The following is a 19,572-nucleotide window of genomic DNA, read 5'->3' as shown; positions in this document are numbered from 1 at the left end:
GGAGGGAAAACTTCAATACAATCTACATTATTTAAGGCAGGAGCCCCAGTACATCCCTAGCACTAGCAATGGCCCACAGCAGAGGAAACATTTGAAACTTGAAAACTTGACAAATGAATGAAAGACTTGTTTTTTTCTATGTAGGGAGTGGGAGGTTGGGGGAGACGAGGCCACGGCCCTGGCCCAGGGACACGGGAGACATCCTCCCCAGGATCGCCCTTTCCCTTCTAGCCTCCAGCCTTGCTTCTTGACACTGCCTTCGCTTGGTCCCCCTGCAGCTGGGACCTGGCCGTCTCGCCCATCAATGTCTCAGTGTTTTCATGGTGTAAAGACGGTGTGTGTGAGTGCTGGGGGATGCTGGTGGGGATGGTGATGGTAGCAGCGAAGGGGCCTGCTGTGACTGGTACCCACACAGATGGTCTCCGCTTAACCTTTGGGCAGAGCCCTCTCTTCCATCCCTTCCTTCCCCCACAGCCGCCTCTGGGAGGCCAGAGTTAACCCCGCTCTACAAAGCTCCCATTGAGAAGACCCCTGGGTTTTCCCACAGGGGGTGACGAGTGGACAGTGAGACCAATGTTTTCCGAGGCGGGGTTTGGGGAACGTTAAAGAGGGCCCTGTGGAGCTTGGGGGAAGGGACTGAGGATGCTGTTAAAGAGGCAGGACGGCCCCAGTGTGCACCGTGTTAGTGCATATTCCCAGAACACCTTGCAATCTCTGGTCTTCCAGTCCCGGCTTCCCCTTCACGAACTCTCTCATCTCCACCCTCCCCAAGTCCAGGCTGCTGTTTGCTTGGGACCCCTCCCAGGTACAACGGGGAAGCTGTACCCATTTTAACAGCCAGTGAGAATTTAAAAAAGGGACTCCCTTCTCTGTCGGCATCCCGCCTCTGGACTCTCTGTCTCCCCCGTCCAAGATCCCTCCCCTGATGGCCCCAGAATCACAGTTGTAGCTCACAAACAGAGCTTAGTGGCCTGTCTGTCTGAGGAAACAGACCCAAGATGACCAAGTGCCTTGTCTAAGGGGACATGGTGGGGAGGGGAAGTAGCAGGAGCGGGATTTTGCCAAAATTTGGCGCTCGACATTGTTCAATGAATCTTTCCTTCTCTGGTTATGAAAGCAGACTTCATGTTTATCAAATTTGTGAAGGAAAGGGGAGGTAGAGATGGAGAGAAGGGAACAACATGAAGTCCTACTTACTTGTGCAGGGGCGATTTATACATAAAGTTGGGAGGTATATACATAAGGTATATAGATATTATATATATATAAGGTATTATACATAAGGTCTCATTGGCTGCTCACAACAGACCTGGGAGTGAGGTGCTATTATTTCTGGTGTGCAGCTGAGGAAACTGAGGCAGACAGCTGAGTCAGTGTGATTTGATTCTGGGCCTTCCTTATTTGAGACCCAGAATTCTATCTCTGTCCTATCCAGCTGAGGAGTTTCATATATCCTCATTTTACATAGGGAGAAACTGATGTGACACTAAAAGACTAGTAAAATGTCCCAAGACTCCCAGGGTATCATTATTTGAATCTGTCTGCTGCTGTCAAATTCAGCGTTCTCTCTGCACACCGCGGCACGAAGCTGGGAGATGATTTCTTATGCGCCGGATGACAAACCATGATTTAAAACGCCCTTCCATGACAGGCCAGAATGATGGGCCGAATCTCAAGATGAAATAGAACGGTTCGTCCTGATGTAGGGTTTAAAAAATTGCATGGTTATCTAAGACAGACTGAGAGAGGAATCCGTCAAGGAGCGGCATTTACGAGCCCTCGTTTTGTGACCAGCAGCGTGCTCAATTGATGGACATACAAAGACAAAAGGACAAATCTTGGGGGAAGGCAGCACGAGGACATAGACACAGAAACGTGCATACCGGGTAACCTTGCAAGGGAAGGGAGAAGCTTGGGGGCCGTCGTGGTGGGGAATGAGGGAAGAACCATTTGCAGAAGGAGGCTCCTGTGAGATTGGGGAGACAGTAGTTTAGATGCAAAGAGAAAAAAAAAAAAACAATGGGTGTTATAGGGAGGAGACGGCAAGCTCCTTATAAACCAGCATCTGTGTGACCTGACTGCCTTCTCCCAGATGTCAATAATGACAATAGTAAGGATAGTATGGGGCATTTGTATGTATAAGGGGAACATACATTTTTACAGATTATTCCAAGCTGTGAAGTAAGTATTGTAGGTAATCTTATCCCCATTTTATGGATGAGAAAACTGAGGCTTAAGTGAGAATTGAAGGGACTTATTTGTAGTTACACAGCTAGTGTCATGGGTAGAATGGTTCAACATGGTTTTTTTTTGGTTTTTTTTGTGTTTTTTTTTTAATATGTGTCAGACTCTGCACTAGGCACTGAGGGTACAAATATGATAAATGAAATAATCCCTGCTTGGAAGGAAATTGACATTCTACATGGCAAACCAATGGGAACAGCTGTGAGTGCTTACAGAATAAAGGGGTTAAAGTATAAAGACGCTAACTACCAGCTGTTGGGGGGGGGGTTGGGAAAGGCTTCCCACAGAACTTGAGCTGTTACCCTTTGCACTTCACTGCTCTGGGTGTCACATCATCAGAGGGACCTCAAAGAATATCCTTGAAGAAGGTTCTAGCACCCATAAAATACAGAGAAAACTAGAGGTATTGATTTTGGAAGAAAATACCCAAGGATATGCTGACTGTAGATGTATGTTTGAAGGTCATAGACTTGCTCCAAAGGGTAAATGGGTGGGATGGGTGGGAGGACGTTTCAGGGAGGCGGATGGTGACTCCATTTAAGAAAAGCTTTCTCACAAAGCTGTCCATAAAAGAGAATGAGCCCTGCATACAGTAAGTGCTTAATGAATGCTCATTCTCGTTAACAAGCTCTCTGTTACTGGAAATGGTCACCCATGAACTGAATGAGCACCTCTTAGGGCTGTTGTGGAGGGATTCCTGCCTTGGCTGAAAGGTTGAACTAGAAGATCATTTATTTCCAAGATCTTCCCCTTGACCCCATGACTCTGTAGTACAGAGGAGGAGGGGAGGTAGTTTGGGTGAAGGGCATCAGTATCACCCGGAGAGAGCAGCAGATGGGGAGGGGTTTGGCAGAGCTTTAAGTGGGACGGTCTCACTGTGTAGCCTCCATTGCCCTTAGTCTAAGAACAGCACACACTGGGGGGGAGGGGGGCGGGGTTGGGTGTCCAACTGGGCGGTGGTATATAGTAGGCACTCTGGGCTAAAACTTAGAATTACCTCAAGACAATAGCACTTACGGGAGACTTCCCATCACCCATGGAGAAGAATGGGATTATCTGGACCAGTGAAGTGAAGGTATTTTCTGGATTGCCAAACAAGCAATAAGAAACAAGGGGCAGGGATCCAGGAAATTTAACTCTGTTTGACACAAGCAAGAGCCAGAGGAGGAGGGCACGGGAGGGAGGAATGGCCACTTTCCAGGTGTGTTTGCCTTAACACATATAGGGAATAGGGCAGGGCTGGCGTTGTACCCATTGGTTTTCAAGAGCTCATACTTACCTCTAGAATGTCAGAACCAGGGCTACCGGGCCGGCTCGGATTCCCGCGCCCTCGTTCTTTCCGTGACATCCTGGGAGCAAGAACTGGACGTGAACTTTAGATCAGCAGAGAAACTGGATTTATTGTGGACCCTGCCAGACCTCAACTATTGAGACTGGTCTAGTTCACACTTAAGGAGGGGAGGATGGTTAATTAGGAACTGGAGCACAATGAAACAGCTGTGGAGTCTTTGGCATTCAATAAAAAGAAGCTTACTTAACAATTAAAAGGCAATTCAATAAGTATACGACACTAATTCGGTGGAACTTGTGTTCCCTTTGTCTCAGCAGACTGAGTCACAGAGGTGTGTTGACTGGCTTAGCAGTGAGAACCACTGAGTCCTCAAGGCTGGGCCTTTTATTCTTTGCCAGATGACCAGGAAATGATCAGCAGCAGCTCCGTATTCTTCCTCCACCCAGGCAACTCTCCTGAGGATGCTCCTTTAAGAAGAAACCAGCCCAGCCTCCTTGAAACAAAGGTGCTTCTGCTGCTCAGTGGTATTGGATGAAGCTGGGGGGTGGAAAGGATGGCGGTACTTTCATTTTGGGGATTTTCTTGGCAAAGATACCGGAGTGGTTGGCCATTTCCTTCTCCAGCTCATTTGACAGATGAGGAAACTGAGGAAAACGGGGTAAAAGGGCTTGCCCAGGATCCCACAGCTAGTGTCTGAGGCTGGATTTGAACTCTGGAAGATGAACCTTCCTGATTCCAAGCCCAGCGCTCTATCCACTGAGCTGTTTCAATGCCTTCATGGAAATGGGCAAATTAAGAAGAGGGGGAAATTTAGGGGGAAAGAAAAGGAGTTCTATTGTGGACATATTGAGTTTGAGATTCCTATTGGATATCTGGTCAGAAATGTATACCAGTCAGTTTGGGATTCTTGATTGGAGCTCAGGACAAGAACTAGAAGAAAACGAGCATTTATTATGGATCTACTATGCATTTATTAACATAAACTGTACAGACAGAGGCTAAATGAGATGCCCAGGGTCCTGGGGTCTTCCTGACTCCATCCTCAGTCTCTCTCCGAATGTAGATGGTTCTCTTATCACAAGCTCATCGGAACTGGCCTGAATCACTTCATTGTTGAAAAGAGCCATGTCCATCAGAATAGATCTTGCACTTGCCGTGTACAATGATCTCCTGATTCTGGTCATTTACTCAGCATCAGTTCCTGTAAATCTCTCCAGATCTGTCTGAAATCCTCCTGCTGGTCATTTCTTACAGAACAATAATATTTCATAACATTCACCTACCATAATTTATTCAGCCATTCTCCCACTGATGAGCTCAGTTTCCAGTTCCTTGCCCCCACAAAGAGGGCCGTCACAAACATTTTGCCCCATGTGGTCTCTTTCCCTCCTTTAAGATCTGTTTGGGATACAGGCTCAGGTGAAACACTGTGGGTCAAAGGGTGTGCACAGTTTGATGGCTTTTTGGGCATAGTTCCAAATTGAAAGAGCCACATTTTCAATAGAGATCAGATGGAATACGTCCTTATGAGTGGGTGATGGGAGATAATGTCAGGAGAAAGGGAGAGCAGGGAGATCACATTTTCTGCTTTTTCAGAAGTCAAGCTTCTTTACTGAGAGGGTAAAGCTTGCCCAACCCTCCCCATTGGTATAATTAGCCCCATTTTACAGATAAGGAAAAAAGAGGTTCTACAATTTCCCTGAGATCATCCAAGCTGCTTACTTCCTGGTCTTTAAGGTAGCATTTTCCCATTGGATCCTCTCACCATCTAAACTATAGTTCAGACTTGCTGTTCCAGTAAATGGGTCTGAATCTCAGGTTTTCACTACCTAGATGATCCTGGGCAGGTCACTCTGAGCCTCAGTTTCCCCTTTTGACTTGATCTCTAAAACTCCTAGTTTTAGCATGTAACATTTTTTCCCTTCTTCCTTCCTTTTTTGCCATCCTATTCTTCTGTTCTTTTGGCATACTTTCAGCCTTGGCTCCTTTTTTGCTTGTATTGTACTAGCTGTTCTGTTCTCAATACTTTCTCTGCTTTGTTCAGAGAACATGTGAGAAATCAATAACCATTTCTATTGGAAAGAGCTCTTCAGTCTCCTCCCCTGTGGCACAGTTCCCAATGCCCATGAGTGCCTAGAAAACCAAAGTTCCCTTGTCTAACTATGGCTTCCTTAATAGATACCGTTTGTATTCCTCTAATGGATACTGGTTACATCCCCTTTACATCTCCTAGTAGATACCAACTGCATTCCCCAGTAGACTGTTAGCTCCTGGAGGTCTAGGGTGATTTCACTTTAATATTTGTGTTCTAAATGTCTGCCACGGTGACTGGCAAATGTATTTGTTTATTTAAATAGATTTATATTTATTTTAATAATTTATGTTCTATTTTAAATTTAAATTACAGTTTAAAATAGGGTGGATTGATAGATTCTTAGGCACCATCTTCTGCATGAAGTCTTTTCTGATCTGGGCTACTTGTTTCTGCCCTCCTTCCCAAACTACCTTTATTTTTTATTTTTATTTTATTTAGCAGCTTTTCTTTTCTTTTTTTTTTTTTTTTGCTGAGGCAATTAGAGTTAAATGACTTGCCCAGGGTCACATAGCTAGGATGTGTGAAGTGAATGAGGCTGGATTTGAATTCAGGTCCTCCTGACTTCAGGGCCGGTGCTCTATCCACTCTGCCATCTAGCTTCCCCGTATTTAGCAGCTTTTAACCTATTTGTGCATATGTAGTAGAGTCCCGGGCTCATGAGAAGAACTTAAAAAATGCTTGTTGACTGATTGATTTTTATATAGGGTGTTCTCAAAGTGCAGAAACTGCTGAGACTTTTGGGACACCTTGGATGCACTTTTCATGTCTCCTCTTACAATCTAGATAAGGCTTGTTGGGAGGTACAGCGGGTACAGCATCAGGTCTAGAGTCAGGAAGATGAATCTTCCTGACTTAAAATCTAGCCATAGACACTCACTGACTGTGTGACCTTGGGTAAGTCATCAAACCCTGTTTGCCTCAGTTTCCTCATCTGTCAAAGGAGCTGGAGATGAAAATGACCAAGCACTCCAGTATAATTTCTGAGAAAACCCCACATAGAGTCACAAAGTCAGACATGACTGAAGAGGAAAAACAGTAACAAGTTTGTACTGGTATACCCTGCCCTTGCACAATACCCAGTACAAATAAGCATAATTGTTTTTTTTTTTTGCTTGATTTCATTTGCTCATTCAGTAACAATTAGGCACCTATTCTATAGTCTTGTGTTCAGTATTGGGGGAAAATCCAAAGTTGAGATAGTAACAAGAATTTGTAAAAGTGCTTTAAGAGTTGAAAGGCACTTTAGGAAACTGAGGCAGACAGAGATAAGTTGTCCAGGTGTAAAGGTATGAGGCAACTGGACTTGGTGCTCTAAGCACTGTATCACTGAGCACCTATAGCCTATATCTTTCCCACACGGTCTCCTTTCTCCTTCTTTTCTCTTCCTTCAAATGTAAAGAATGGTCTCTCACACACATTTAAGAGCTGGAGATGATTAAAATGACAGAGAGATGGAGACAGAGACAGAGGAAAGAGACACAGAGACCAAGAGAGACACAGAGACAGAGAGAGGAAGGGAGGGAGAGGAGAGTGTTTTGGACAGAAGATATACCTCAGATCAAGAGCCTACGAGACAGAAGCCCCTGGGAGTTGACGTACACAGAGCATCACCTATGGCCTCCACCTCCTCCAACTCACACCTATGCTCTTTCAGAAAGAGCTCCAGTATCTGGCCAAGAAAACCCCAAATGGGATCGTGGAGATAGATCAGACACAAATTAACTGAATGACAATATTCTAGGAGGGCTCATCACCAATGACCAATCCTGCTTCTCTGCCTCATAATAATAGCTCACATTTATCCAGTACCTTAAAGGTTTACAAATCCCTTTATAGACATTATGTCCTTCTATGTACACAGAAAGTGCTTAATAAATGCTTGTTGAATTTAATTATTCCAACTGCTTTTTAAAAAAATTTAATGCCCAACATAACTGGTTTACTCTCTTAGCTAGAGTTGAGACCATGCCCCCCTTTTCCTCTGTTTCTTCCACTTATTCAATAGTATTGTATTTTTTCTAATTAAATATAAAGTTAGTTTTCAACATTCCTTTTTATAAGATTTTGAGTTCCAAATTTTTCTTTCTCCCTCCCTCCCCAAGACAGTAAGCAATCTGATATAGATTCTACATGTACAATCGTGTTAAACATATTTCCATATGAGTCATGTGAAAGAAGAATCAGAACAAAAGGGAAAAATCACGAGAAAGAGAAAACAAAAACAAAAAAAAGAGGAAGTAGTATTCTTTAATTTGCATTCAGACACCACAGTTCTTTCTCTGGACAGAAATAGCATTTTCCATCTCAAATCTTGTGGGATTGTCTCATATCCTTGTATAGCTGGCAAGAGCTAAGTCAAAGTTGATCATCACATAATGTTCCTGTTCCTGTGTTCAACATTCTCCTGGTCCTGCTCATTTCACTCAGCAAGTCTTCCTAGGTTTTTCTCAAATCCCCCTGTTCTTATAGAATAATAGTATTCTGTTATGTTCATTCATATACCACAACTTGTTTAACCATTCTCTAACTGACTGGCACCCCCTTGACTTCCATTTCTCTGCCACCACAAAAAGAGCTGCTACAAACATTTTTGTACATGTGGGTCTTACCCCCTTTTTATGATCTATTTGGGATACAGACCCAGTTGTGGTATTGTTGGGTCAAGGAGGATGCACAGTTTGGTTGCCCATTGGACAAAGTTCCAAATTGTTCTCCAGAATGGTTGGATCAGTTCACAACTCTACCAACAATGTATTAGTGTTCCAATTTTTCCACATCTTCTCCAGCATTTTTTGTTTTCTTTTTCTATCATATTAGAAAATCTGATAGGTGGGAGGTGGAAGCTCAGAGTTATTTTAATTTACATTAATCTATAATGATTTAGAGCATTTTTTTCATATACCTACAAACAGGCTTCTGAAAGCTGTCTATCCTTGGACTCCTCTTTTTCCTCTAAAGGGTTCTTCCCTTGGGCCGGGTTAATTGTTCTTAATTAACTTCAACTTCTTTAGGGACCAACAATTTCTCCAACTGGAAGAAGATCTAATGATGCTCTGTGTATGTCGACTCCCAGGGGTTTCTGTCTCCTAGGCTCTTGATCTGAGGTATATCTTCTGTCCAAAACACTCACCTCTCCCTCCCTTCTTCTCTTTGTCTCTGTGTCTCTTGCCTCTGTCTCTCTCTGTCTCTGTCTCCATCTCTCTGTCATCTTAATCATCTCCATCTCTTAAGCGTGTGCTAGAGACCATCCTACACATTTGAAGGAAGAGAAAAGAAGGAGAAAGGAGACAGTGTGGGAAAGATTTATTTATTTATTTATTTATTTATTTTGTTTTTTTATTAATTTTTATAATTATAACATTTTTTGACAGTACATATGCATAGGTAATTTTTTTTCTTTTTTTTTTTTTTTACAACATTATCCCTTGTACTCCCTTCTGTTCCGAGTTTTTCCCCTCCCTCCCTCCACCCCCTCCCCTAGATGGCAGGCATCCCCATACATATTAAATATCTTATAGTATATCCTAGTACAATATATATGTGCAGAACCGAATTTTGTTGTTGTTGTTGTTGCAAAGGAAGGATTGTATTCACAAGGTAAAAATAATCTGGGAAGAAAAACAAAACAAAACAAAACAAAAAAACAATGCTCACAGTTTACACTCATTTCCCAGTGTTCCTTCTCTGGGTGTAGCTGATTCTGTCCATCATTAATCAATTGGAATTGGATTAGCTCTTCTCTATGTTGAAGATTTCCACTTCCATCAGCATACATCCTCGTACAGTATCATTGTTGGAGTGTATAATGATCTTCTGGTTCTGCTCGTTTCACTCAGCATCAGTTGATGTCAGTCTTTCCAAGCCTCTCTGTATTCATCCTGTTGCTCATTTCTTACAGAACAATAATATTCCATAACCTTCATATACCATAATTTACTGTGGGAAAGATTTAAACGCGTGAGAGCATTGATTGTGGAATGACCAGCTAAACTATGGCACATGAATGTAATGGAATATTTCTGGGTCATAAGAAACAAAAAATAGGAAAAACTAAGTTTTTTTTTTTTTTAAAAGGATGGAGTAAGTAGGATGCAGTGACTACAGTAATGTAAATGAGAGGGAAAAACCTAACCTAAACTAAAGGCTATATATATGAAAATGACCAAGCTTGGTTTTGGAGAAAACTTGAGAAAACGCATTTTTCTACTTTCTCTATAGAAACGAGAAGCCCTGATTTATTGACAGACACATTAGATTGCCTCTCTTTTTCCCATCTATCCATTTGTCTGGGAGAAGTTTAGAGTTTTAAAATAAACTGGGGAATCCTGAAACCCAAAGCTGTTTGGGGATGGTTGAGCAAATGGATATTGCCTGGTTATGGCTTAGCCTGAAGGATGATGAGCTGAGAAATATAATGGATAGTCATCATTAAGAGGACCCAGCCATTTAGCAGGAAGAGTTATAAAAAAGGAAATACGGATTCTTTGCTCTCCCACCTCTTGTCTAGAAGACGGCGAGCCTCAGAACCAAGGACCTCATGGGATAGAATTAAAGAGACTTTTTTCACTCTTAGCTGAAGGATCTGTTGTTGTTTTTTTTTCCCCCTGAAAGAATACACTGCAGTGTTCAGCTGCTTATCAGGAAGTAAAATCTGGTAGTCCAGAGGTGAGAGGACTCATCTAGCCAACTACAATCTGAAAGCAGCAACTACTTTGTGGAAATCCAGCTGGAGAGAATTCAAATACAGATTGAAGAAGTCGCCCACAGGAGGTATTATGTCAATAAAATAAAATTTTAAAAAGGGGAAGAGGGCTAAGTAATAAAGGGTCAGAGGAAGTTATGGGAAGTATGAAGTAGAGAAGAAGAAAATTACCCTTTCAAATACAGCTCTCCCATCTCAGTTTCAGGCAGTAGGGCCCTTATCCTGAATTTGGGTGGATTTAATTTACAAACCAGAGAGGTTAAGAGATTTTTCCTCAGTCACACAAGTAATAATGACTCCCATTTTAACAGCCTCTGGATTCCCCGTTCTTTTCCATCCATCAGATTCCCAGATTATTTAGGGAATTTACCTCATGCTTATATCACACTTTATACTTTCCACAGCACTTCCCCATCTTAGTGGAAAGGAGGTATATTCCAGGCCTAAGTCGATAATCCGATGTGAGACTGTGACCACGTTTGACTCACTACAAAGATGTGATAGCCAAGCTCTCTTTTTAAAATTTCTTCTTATATAATCTTCAGTTGGCAATAGTTGGTCGATCTACAGGCATCAAGGGAGGCTCCAAAAACTTGGGTTGGTTGTGTGACCTCAGGGAATCCCCTGCTTTTTCTGAGCATGAATTTCCTCTTTTGTGAAATGAAGATCATCTTATTCATTCTCCACATTTAGGGAATCAGGAGGAAACTACATGGTTATTGTTGACATGCTGTACCAATGAAAGTCTCTTCCCCTCTCCATCTCTAGCCCTTGATCTTCGCAGACTAGATTTGAAATGTTCTCCTCATCCATGCTTCTTACAGACCTTCGCTATCATGTGTCCCCTTCCACATGAGGGCTTTCCTGAGTGGGGAAAAGAAACACTGCCCCAGTAGCAGTGGGAAATTCTGGCCTCCAAACCCACCCAGGACTTAAGGAACTGATTGGGGGGAATTTTCCCAAGGGCAACAGGCTAAAGGAGGAAACAAAAATAGAGACTGAAAGAAGAAAGTGAAAGGGCTAAGTCTTGGGCAGGCTTTGACAGGGATCTTGTGCAGAAGAGTGGATTGCTTCTGTCTCTATCAAGACAAAGAAGTTCTACTTTTTCTTGTAAAAGACCTTGTAATATACTCTGCTCTCATCTTCAAACATTTTCTATATCCTGTTTTTTGCTTCAAGCCTGAGGAGATTAGTGGGTAGAGATAAAACAAGTTTATTAGGTCAGAGAATCAAACTTCTGCCTGGATGTTGGAAATTTCCCTAATTGGGGGCTCTGAGCTAAGGCACTTGTGCTGCTAACTCCTCTGCTATGCACTCCATAAATAAAGAAGAATGGGACCCCAGGCTCTTTGTAGTGCTCCTAGATGAAAAAGTAAGTCACTGTTTTAGCCGGATGCAGCTGATTAAATCTTCAGAGAGAAAAGGGGTGAGCAGCTGCCTGGGGAAAAATACACCCTAACCCAAAGGAGTCTGACTCATACCTGCGCCACTCCAGAGTACTACCCAAACAGGTTAAAATCTAACTAAGAAACAGGGAACCAAATAAATGCAAATTCAACAGAACATAGATAATATTAGCCCTACTTTTCTGAGTCAATATATGGCCTGTAGGGATGCTTCTGGCAATGAAGTGGGCCCCATTTCTATTTGATTTTGGTACTGCTGTCATGAGCTGTCCTCTAGGGAGTACATAGGAAAGGCCTGGGAAGGAGTCAGCTCTGCCTTTACTGAGCTGGACAGAGGGAGCAGAGAGCACCAAACAGCAGTCGGTCAGCTCCATTCCACAGCGACATCCACACCCACTGGGATGAAGGAGCGGGAAATCTTTGATGAGCACGAGACTCACAGAGAGCTGAAATTAAGCCCTGATTTTGACACTAATCATGGGATCCTGGCCAAGTCACTGACATCGTGCCTTAGTTTCCCTGGATGTAAAAATGAATGTGTATTTTACAGAGTTAGAGTGAGAATTAAATGAGTTAACGTGAGTAAAGTGCTTTTCAAACCTTAAAATGCTACATAGGTAGTAGTAATGATAGTAGCAGCAGCAACAGTGGGGTCAGTAGTAACAGCAGTACTCAACAGTAGTAGAAGTAGTAATAGTAGTGGTAGTAGTAGTAATAGCATCATTAGTTGTAGGATTAGTAGTACTCAACAGTGGTAATAGTAGTAGTAGTAATAGTAGTAGGAGTAGTAGAAGTAGTAGTAGCAGCAACAGCAGTAGTAAGAACAGCAGTTTCCATTGTAGTAATAGTAGTAGTAATGTAGTAATAGTAATAACATCATTAATAGTAGTATCGGGAGTAATAATAGTAATCAACAGTGGTCGTAGTAGCAGTAATAGTAGTAGTAGTAGTACTAGAAATAGTAGTAGTAGTAGTAGTAGTAGCAGCAACAACAGTAGTAGTAACAGCAGTTTCCATTGTAGTAATAGTAGTAGAAATAGTAGTAGTAGTAATAGTAGTAGTAGTAGTAGTTAGGATCGCCAGTGCTTAGGACAGTGTCTGGCAATCAGTATACAACTAATAAATTCTGCCTGACTGATGATCGATTTGATGCTAGGTGTGTTTTTATCATAAGAGTGTCAGCAAAAAAATTTCTACAATTCTTCTCCCACCTGCTGGCAAACTCCCTTCTCCTCATTCAAGTCCATCCTCACCCTCACAAGCCCAGTGAGTTCCCGGTTTCATTCCCGCTTTCTGCTGCTCTTGTGCCCCTTTCCCCAGAGCCCATTAGATTCCTTCTCTTTTATAGAATCTCAGAATATCAATGTTTCCAGAGACCTCGGGAACCATCTAGTCTAACCGGTTTTTGCTGCGTGTTCCTCCTTTGAGCTCTGTCTTACTAAGTTTGACTGGATTTCATTGGTGGCTCCCTCTGAACTCATTTTAAAAAAAAATTCCCTTCTGGCTTCTTGCTTCCACCCTTTGTCCTTTATGGAGACTTCTAGTCAGGGAGTCGGAGAGCCCTCCTAACTGAGCTATGTTCAGACGATCATGGATCTAGAATCTGGAAGGAACGTCTGATCTGGGCTGTCTAGTCCAACTCCCTCTGCTTTCTCAACTGTAGGATTGGGATAATCATAGCACTTATCTCACAGTTGTTATTATGAGGGTCAAGAGCGACAGTACATGTCAGGTGCTCTCTAACCTTAAAGCTTTATAATCAGCTATTGTTATTATCAGTGTTGTGGCAGATGAAGAAACAAGCACAGGGAGGTTAGTTGACTTACTTGAGATTATATTGAGTGTCAGGCAGGATTTGAATCCAGGTCTTTGGACTCCAGAGCTACATGTTCTCCACTTTATGACCTCCATTAAGTCCTGATCCCCATGTTCCTAAATTCAAGGACTCATGACCTGATCCCAAATACTGACTCTTCCTTTTGTTTAATAATAGCAGTAATAGGATCTAACGTTTCCGTATCTATTTTTAAATCTGAAAGCATTTCACATATTCATTTCTGGTGATCCTCACAACAACCCTCTGGGATAGGTGCTATATGATTCTCATTTTACAGGCAAGGAAACTGAGGTAAGCTATCTGAAGGAAGTCCAGCCCCTCTCCATTTTGTCATGCTGCTGATCCACTTAATGGGTGGGTTTGGGTGGTTCTGACCCAGAACCAACCTGACTCACTCTGCCAGTGCCCAGGGTCAAGACTTGGTCTTCCTACTCATGACCTTTGGGTGAGAGTCTAAGATGCTTCCCATTCCACCTCCCAAGCTGCATTGCATAGACTATTAGAGCTGGAAGGGAACTTAGAAATTCTTTACTTTTTCATTTTATTGAGCAGAAAACTGGGCCAGAAAAGAGCGATGATTTGCCTAAGATTACCCAAGCGGCACATTCCAAACACACAATTTAAACTCATGACTTCTGACTCCTAATTTCTTTCCATTCTTTCACTACATCTTGGTCAGATGATTCATGGGCACATTTAATATATTAATATTTAATAAATATGTTAAACATATTTAATAAATGTATTGATTGATTGAAGTGAAAAACCATTATCTCCCTAGATAGAGATCTCAGGAGATTTCTCAACTGGGCTCCCTATCATCCCAGTTTCTCCTTATCTCTCCTTACTTAAATGTTCTTCCTTCCCTCTACTTCTCTAAAGACCTCAATCAATCAGATCATCAGTAAGCATTGATTAAGCATTAACAGGCTAGGTGTTGGGCTTATGGATGTGACAGAAATACAAAGACAAAGATGAAATTGTCCACATCTCCCTGGGGGCAGGCTCATTCTGTCTCTTCTCCCGCTTGGGATAACTTCTCCTTCTGGCTTGTTTTTTTTGGGGGGGGTTCCTTTGGAGGGAAAGATTTCCCCTTTCCCTTTTTTCCTGGTCCTTCTTATTGCCATTTAATATTTTTCTTTGCCTTTTCCTTGCTTCTTCCTGAAGACCGAAATTGGTCTTCATGTAAGTTCGACATAGAACTTACACACTTCTTTCCCGGCTCCAAGGAGACAGGAATGGCAGATCCTCCTGCCAGCTCTAACACTAACTGGTTAAATGTCCTTCTCAGTAAAATGGGCAGAGGTTAGTGACTGCCCTAGATGATCCACTGAGTCCTCTGAAATGATGGGGCTTTTCCAAGAGGGACCCAGGAATTTTCAATGGGGGCAGATATCACCAACCCTGGGGTTTCATTTTCCATTTCATTCTGGATTCTTGCTTGGTTAAGCCCCTGAGTTCGACAAGCCTTATCACTTTTTAATATAATGTAATACTGAGAATTTAGAAAACAATGTTTTCCCTCACCATAAGGATTCTATGAGATTCCCTTTTTATAAGCAGCCCACTGAAGCCTTGTCACGTGGGACTGGATCCTTTCTCCTGGGTCATCTGGTACTACTTTTTCTTGGTTCTCTTAATTCTATGTCTGCTCCTTTCCAGTCCCCTTTATTGGATAAGTATCCACATCCCTCCCTCTAATCCCAGCTGTCCCCCCAAATCCTCTTCCATCTTTTTTCTCTGTTCATTCTTTCTTGGTGACTTCATTAGTTCCAACGATTTTACTTTTCATTTACATCCAACTTACTCCCAGATCTGTGTATAGGATTCTCATCTCTTTCGGGAACTTTTCTGAGCTTGTTGTCTAGCACTTAATTGTATTTAATTAGTGTTTGCTGATTGATGGACTGTCCATTCATATTTGATTCTCTGGATTTTTCCTCTTCTAATTGCCTTTCCATTCAGGAGATATCTCTGCCCTGAGGTCCCATTCTTCTCATCCAGCAATTGTTTGCTGGGACTACTATTTTAGGAGGGACTCTCTTACCATGTTGCACTTTGTCCACAATTTTCTTCCTCACAGAATAGCTTCTATTTCCCAGATCACCTTTTTGCTTTCTCCAGTAGAGTTTACACAAGATGGGCAAATACCATCTTGTTTGTTTGCATTTATATCTTTTTTTATCTGCTTGTGTACCTGTCATCTCTATCTCATTGGACTTTTATGAGAATTAAATAGTGTGTTTACATAATTCTGAAAGTGCTGTTCTTATACTAAGACTCTCAGATGTATTACCTTGATTATTGTCTCCAGCAAAGAAGAACATAGCATCTTATCCTTGCTCTCCTATCCCGAATGGTTCTTGTTTTGTTGTCCTCCCACAAGCTTGCCATAGGGACTCTTTCCCAAAACACACTGAGTCATTTTCTCCTGAGCACTCAGGTCATCTCCCTATGATCCCTTTGCTTTCTTTTTTTTTTGGGGGGGGTGTTTCTATGTATCCTCAGTGCACATAGTAGATGCTTAATAAATGCTTGAAGACCACTCAGTTGTTCAAGATATATAGATGTTGATGGAACGCTCTCTAGGTTGTTTTTGTAACCACATATTTTCAATTAGAAATTAGAAAGTTCAATTAGAACAGTTTGATCACGTATCTGTTGGGTAAAAAAATTAGCTTGTACTTCCCCTCTCCCCCACTATTGTATGAGAGGCTACATGGTCTTTTGGTGCCAGTGGATTAGTAGTTGTAGCTGGTGCTGATGAGGAAAGTGACTCCTTCTCTATGATGATTTCTCCCTTCAGTGATTGCTGCAGGGGCTGGGATAGAAGCAGGACTCAGGGTTTGGGGCACAGCCCTGTCCCCAAGGACTCTGGGTTGTCTCCATTAGGGCCTGAAGGAAGAAGGGGGTCAAGGTGGTAGTGGTAGGTTTGACTTGAATAGCACTTTCCCTTACAGACTCATTTGTCTGCCCTGTGGGTGACAGTTGGTTGGCAGTGGGTGGAGATGGCAGATGGTTTCTGAATCCCAAGGAGTGGGTAGGGTTTCCCCAACAATGTAGCCTCAAAAATGTCAACCAAATGATCGAATGAATAAATGGTTGTTTTGTCTCTAGGATATCCCCTCCAAACCTTCCAACACAGTAATTCCATCAGGTTAATCTTCCAGGTGTATGGATCTGATGAAAAAGGTGGACCTTTGAGACCCAGAGAAAGTGTGGAGGGCACAGCCCAGCTCACAGTCAAGCAGGTGACCTCCATTTGTACCAGTTTTCTGGTACAATTTTTTACAATTACAAAATTTCTAGCTGTTTCCTGGTTTTTAATTCATAGCCACTGCATCCCGGTGTCTCCCATGATGTCCGTCTGGTTTGGGCTGCTTTTCTCCGCCTGATGGCTGGTTTTGGCCTGCTGGTCTGGATTTCATGTTCCTGATTACCTCATCTCCTACTGGCCGTGTACCACCCAGCAATCGTAGCAGGTCACCCTTTATTTCCTTCTGTTCTGTGGTGTGGTCTACCCCGGCCCTTAAGTGATCTAAAAGATCATTGATGCTCTTTGTTTCAGCTTTACCAACACTTCCCCATAATCTCCTCCCCAACACTCCCTTGTAACAAATAAATACAGTAAAATAACAGAAATCATGTTGGTCTTGTTTGAAAAGGTATGGCTCATTCTGAACCCAGAGGTCACTCCCTCACTGCCAAGAGGTGGAGGGCAAGCTTTAGCAGCAGTCTTTGAAAGTCAAATATTGATCACTACAGGGATAAGATTTTTGAATTCTTTCAATGTTAATTTCCTGTAGATTTTCATGCTTTTTGTGTAAGTTGCTTTCTTGGATCTGTTTACTTGGTTTTGGTCGTGGTCACTCATTTCAGTCGTGTCCAACCCTATTTGGGGTTTTCTTGGCAAAGATATTAGACTGATTTGCCATTTCCTCCTCCAGTTTATTTGACATCTGTCAGGAGTGTCGTCAGCAGTGTCAGGGAACTGAGGCAAACAAGATGAAGTGACTTGCCCAGATCCAAACCGCTTGGATTCAAACTCAGGTCCTCTTGACTCTAGGGCAGGAACTTTACCTAAGCGCTGCCTTATTTTATTTTATATTAGTTCATGCAAGTCCTTCCAAGTTTCTTTGAATTTTTTAAAAATTGATTTTATTTTTTCTAATATATGATATTTTATTTCCCCCAGTTATATGTGAAAACATAAAATTGATTTTAAAATAATGAACCTAATAAATAGTGATTTTTAAAAGTCCCTTTAATATACCAAGAACAAAAATTTAAAGAAAACCATGAATTTGTGTGGTTCAGCTTTTAAAAGAGTATATGTTAAATGAAATATAATATATTATAATTAAATTTAAGTCTTTATTAAATTTAAAAAGTATATATTAAATTTTAATTGTTCTGTCTGGGTTCCCTTCCAAATTCTGAACTCTTCCTGTCCATCTTTTCTTATAGCTCAGGAATAGTCCATCATATTCATGAATCTCAATCTGCTCAGCCATTTCCCAGAAGATGGCCACTTTTCTTCCACTTCTTTGTTCCTACAAAGTACAAATATTTTTGTATATTTGGGAACTTTTTCTCCACTTTTAACAATTTTTTTTTTTACTTATCAAGCATTAAGTTTTCTGCCTCAGTTTCCTCATCTGTAAAAAGGGGATTAATAATGGCCCCTACCTCCTATGATTATTGAGAGAATCAAATGAGATCATATTTGTGAAGTGCTTTTGAAATTGTAAAGCACTAGATAAATGCTATTATTATTCATTATTATTATGAATATTACCATTAATATTCCTCCCATTTTCTTCTACCTATTGAAAAGAAAGCAAGCCCCTTCACATCACCCAGTCTAGTGAATCATATTCTCCCAATAATCATGTCTGAGAGTACTTTTCTCATTCTGCATATTAATCCATCATCTCTGCCAGAAGTGGGCGGGATTTTTAATTGAAAGTCCCTGGAATCATGGCCAATTTTTGAGATGATCAGTGTTTATGTCTGTCAGTTTTTCCTTTTTTTTTTTTTTTTTTTTTTTTTTTTGTATAATATCAATGTCATTATCTAGATTATTCCCTACTTCTGCTCCCTTCATTCCACATCTGTATGACCTACTTATGACAGCTGAGTCAAAGGGCACGTACCATTTAGTGCCTTTTTCAAAAGCTTAATTACATATTATTTTCCACAGGGAGTGGGAGAATTCCCTGCATGACTTAGACTTCAGTGTGTCTGTCATCCCGACCTCCTGCCCCCCATGGGAACTATTCCTCTCTTTTATCCGCTTTGTTAATTTGCTGGGGGGAAGTAAAGCCTCAGAATGGTTTGATTTGTATTTATGTTATTACAAGTGATTGGAGCATCCTCCCCTAGGGTTTAAAATTTGTCTCCATTAGCCCAGATCAGCCTTCTCTCCTTTCTAGCCTCCCCCTCTTCCCAAGCAAAACAGAGCCATTTACAAACTCTCACCTGCTTGTCGATGAAATCGGTCTGTCCCTGTCCCTGTCCCTGTCCCACGGCTGGCACTAATTCTTGTATTTTTGTGTCATGGATGGCTCTGCTTTCTGCCACATACAGTCTGTTCTACTTACCGTGAGAGTCAAGGCCCCTCATACAGACGCTGGGTTATTTGCCCAGCCTTATCTTCGGCGCCTTTCCCAAGGCCCTTTGCTTCTGTCCGGCTGTGCTACTGGGAAGATATTCTGCCTCTGCCTCTACAATTTCCAGAGCTGTAACTAGGTCAGGGTGACCTGGGCTTTGTCCCAGAGCACTCACATTTAGATAACACTGATAGTATGTGGAGTTGTAGATAGAGATAACTGAAATTGGCACTCACTAAAGAGTAGTTGATTAAAATTGGAAGCTCCCAGATGATCCTTCCTTCCTTCCTTCAAGCAGCCTCACCCCAGGTGAACTCCTCCAAGGCCTCACCCTTCTCCCCACCCAAAAATCGGTCTCCCTGGCAGGATGCTAACGCCACCACGC

At 42.0% G+C, this 19,572-nt stretch overlaps 1 long non-coding RNA gene across 2 annotated transcripts; it reads left to right on the top strand.

Moving 5' to 3' along the window:
- The first annotated feature begins 3,248 nt into the window (after positions 1-3,248).
- On the top strand, positions 3,249-17,760 carry LOC141553991 (uncharacterized). 2 transcript variants are annotated; one of them, XR_012485751.1, is made up of 4 exons: positions 3,249-3,319; positions 3,934-4,040; positions 10,242-10,400; positions 16,910-17,760. It is a non-coding gene; the product is annotated as an uncharacterized LOC141553991 (long non-coding RNA). The 2 variants fall into 2 exon arrangements; XR_012485752.1 differs by lacking the exon at positions 3,249-3,319 and adding an exon at positions 3,396-3,445.
- The last annotated feature ends 1,812 nt before the right edge of the window (positions 17,761-19,572 follow it).

Source organism: Sminthopsis crassicaudata, chromosome 2 (genome assembly GCF_048593235.1).
Source record: "Sminthopsis crassicaudata isolate SCR6 chromosome 2, ASM4859323v1, whole genome shotgun sequence".
Taxonomy (NCBI): domain Eukaryota; kingdom Metazoa; phylum Chordata; class Mammalia; order Dasyuromorphia; family Dasyuridae; genus Sminthopsis; species Sminthopsis crassicaudata.
Note: the sequence above shows the minus strand (reverse complement) of the source record. Positions and strands in the feature narration are given on the sequence as shown.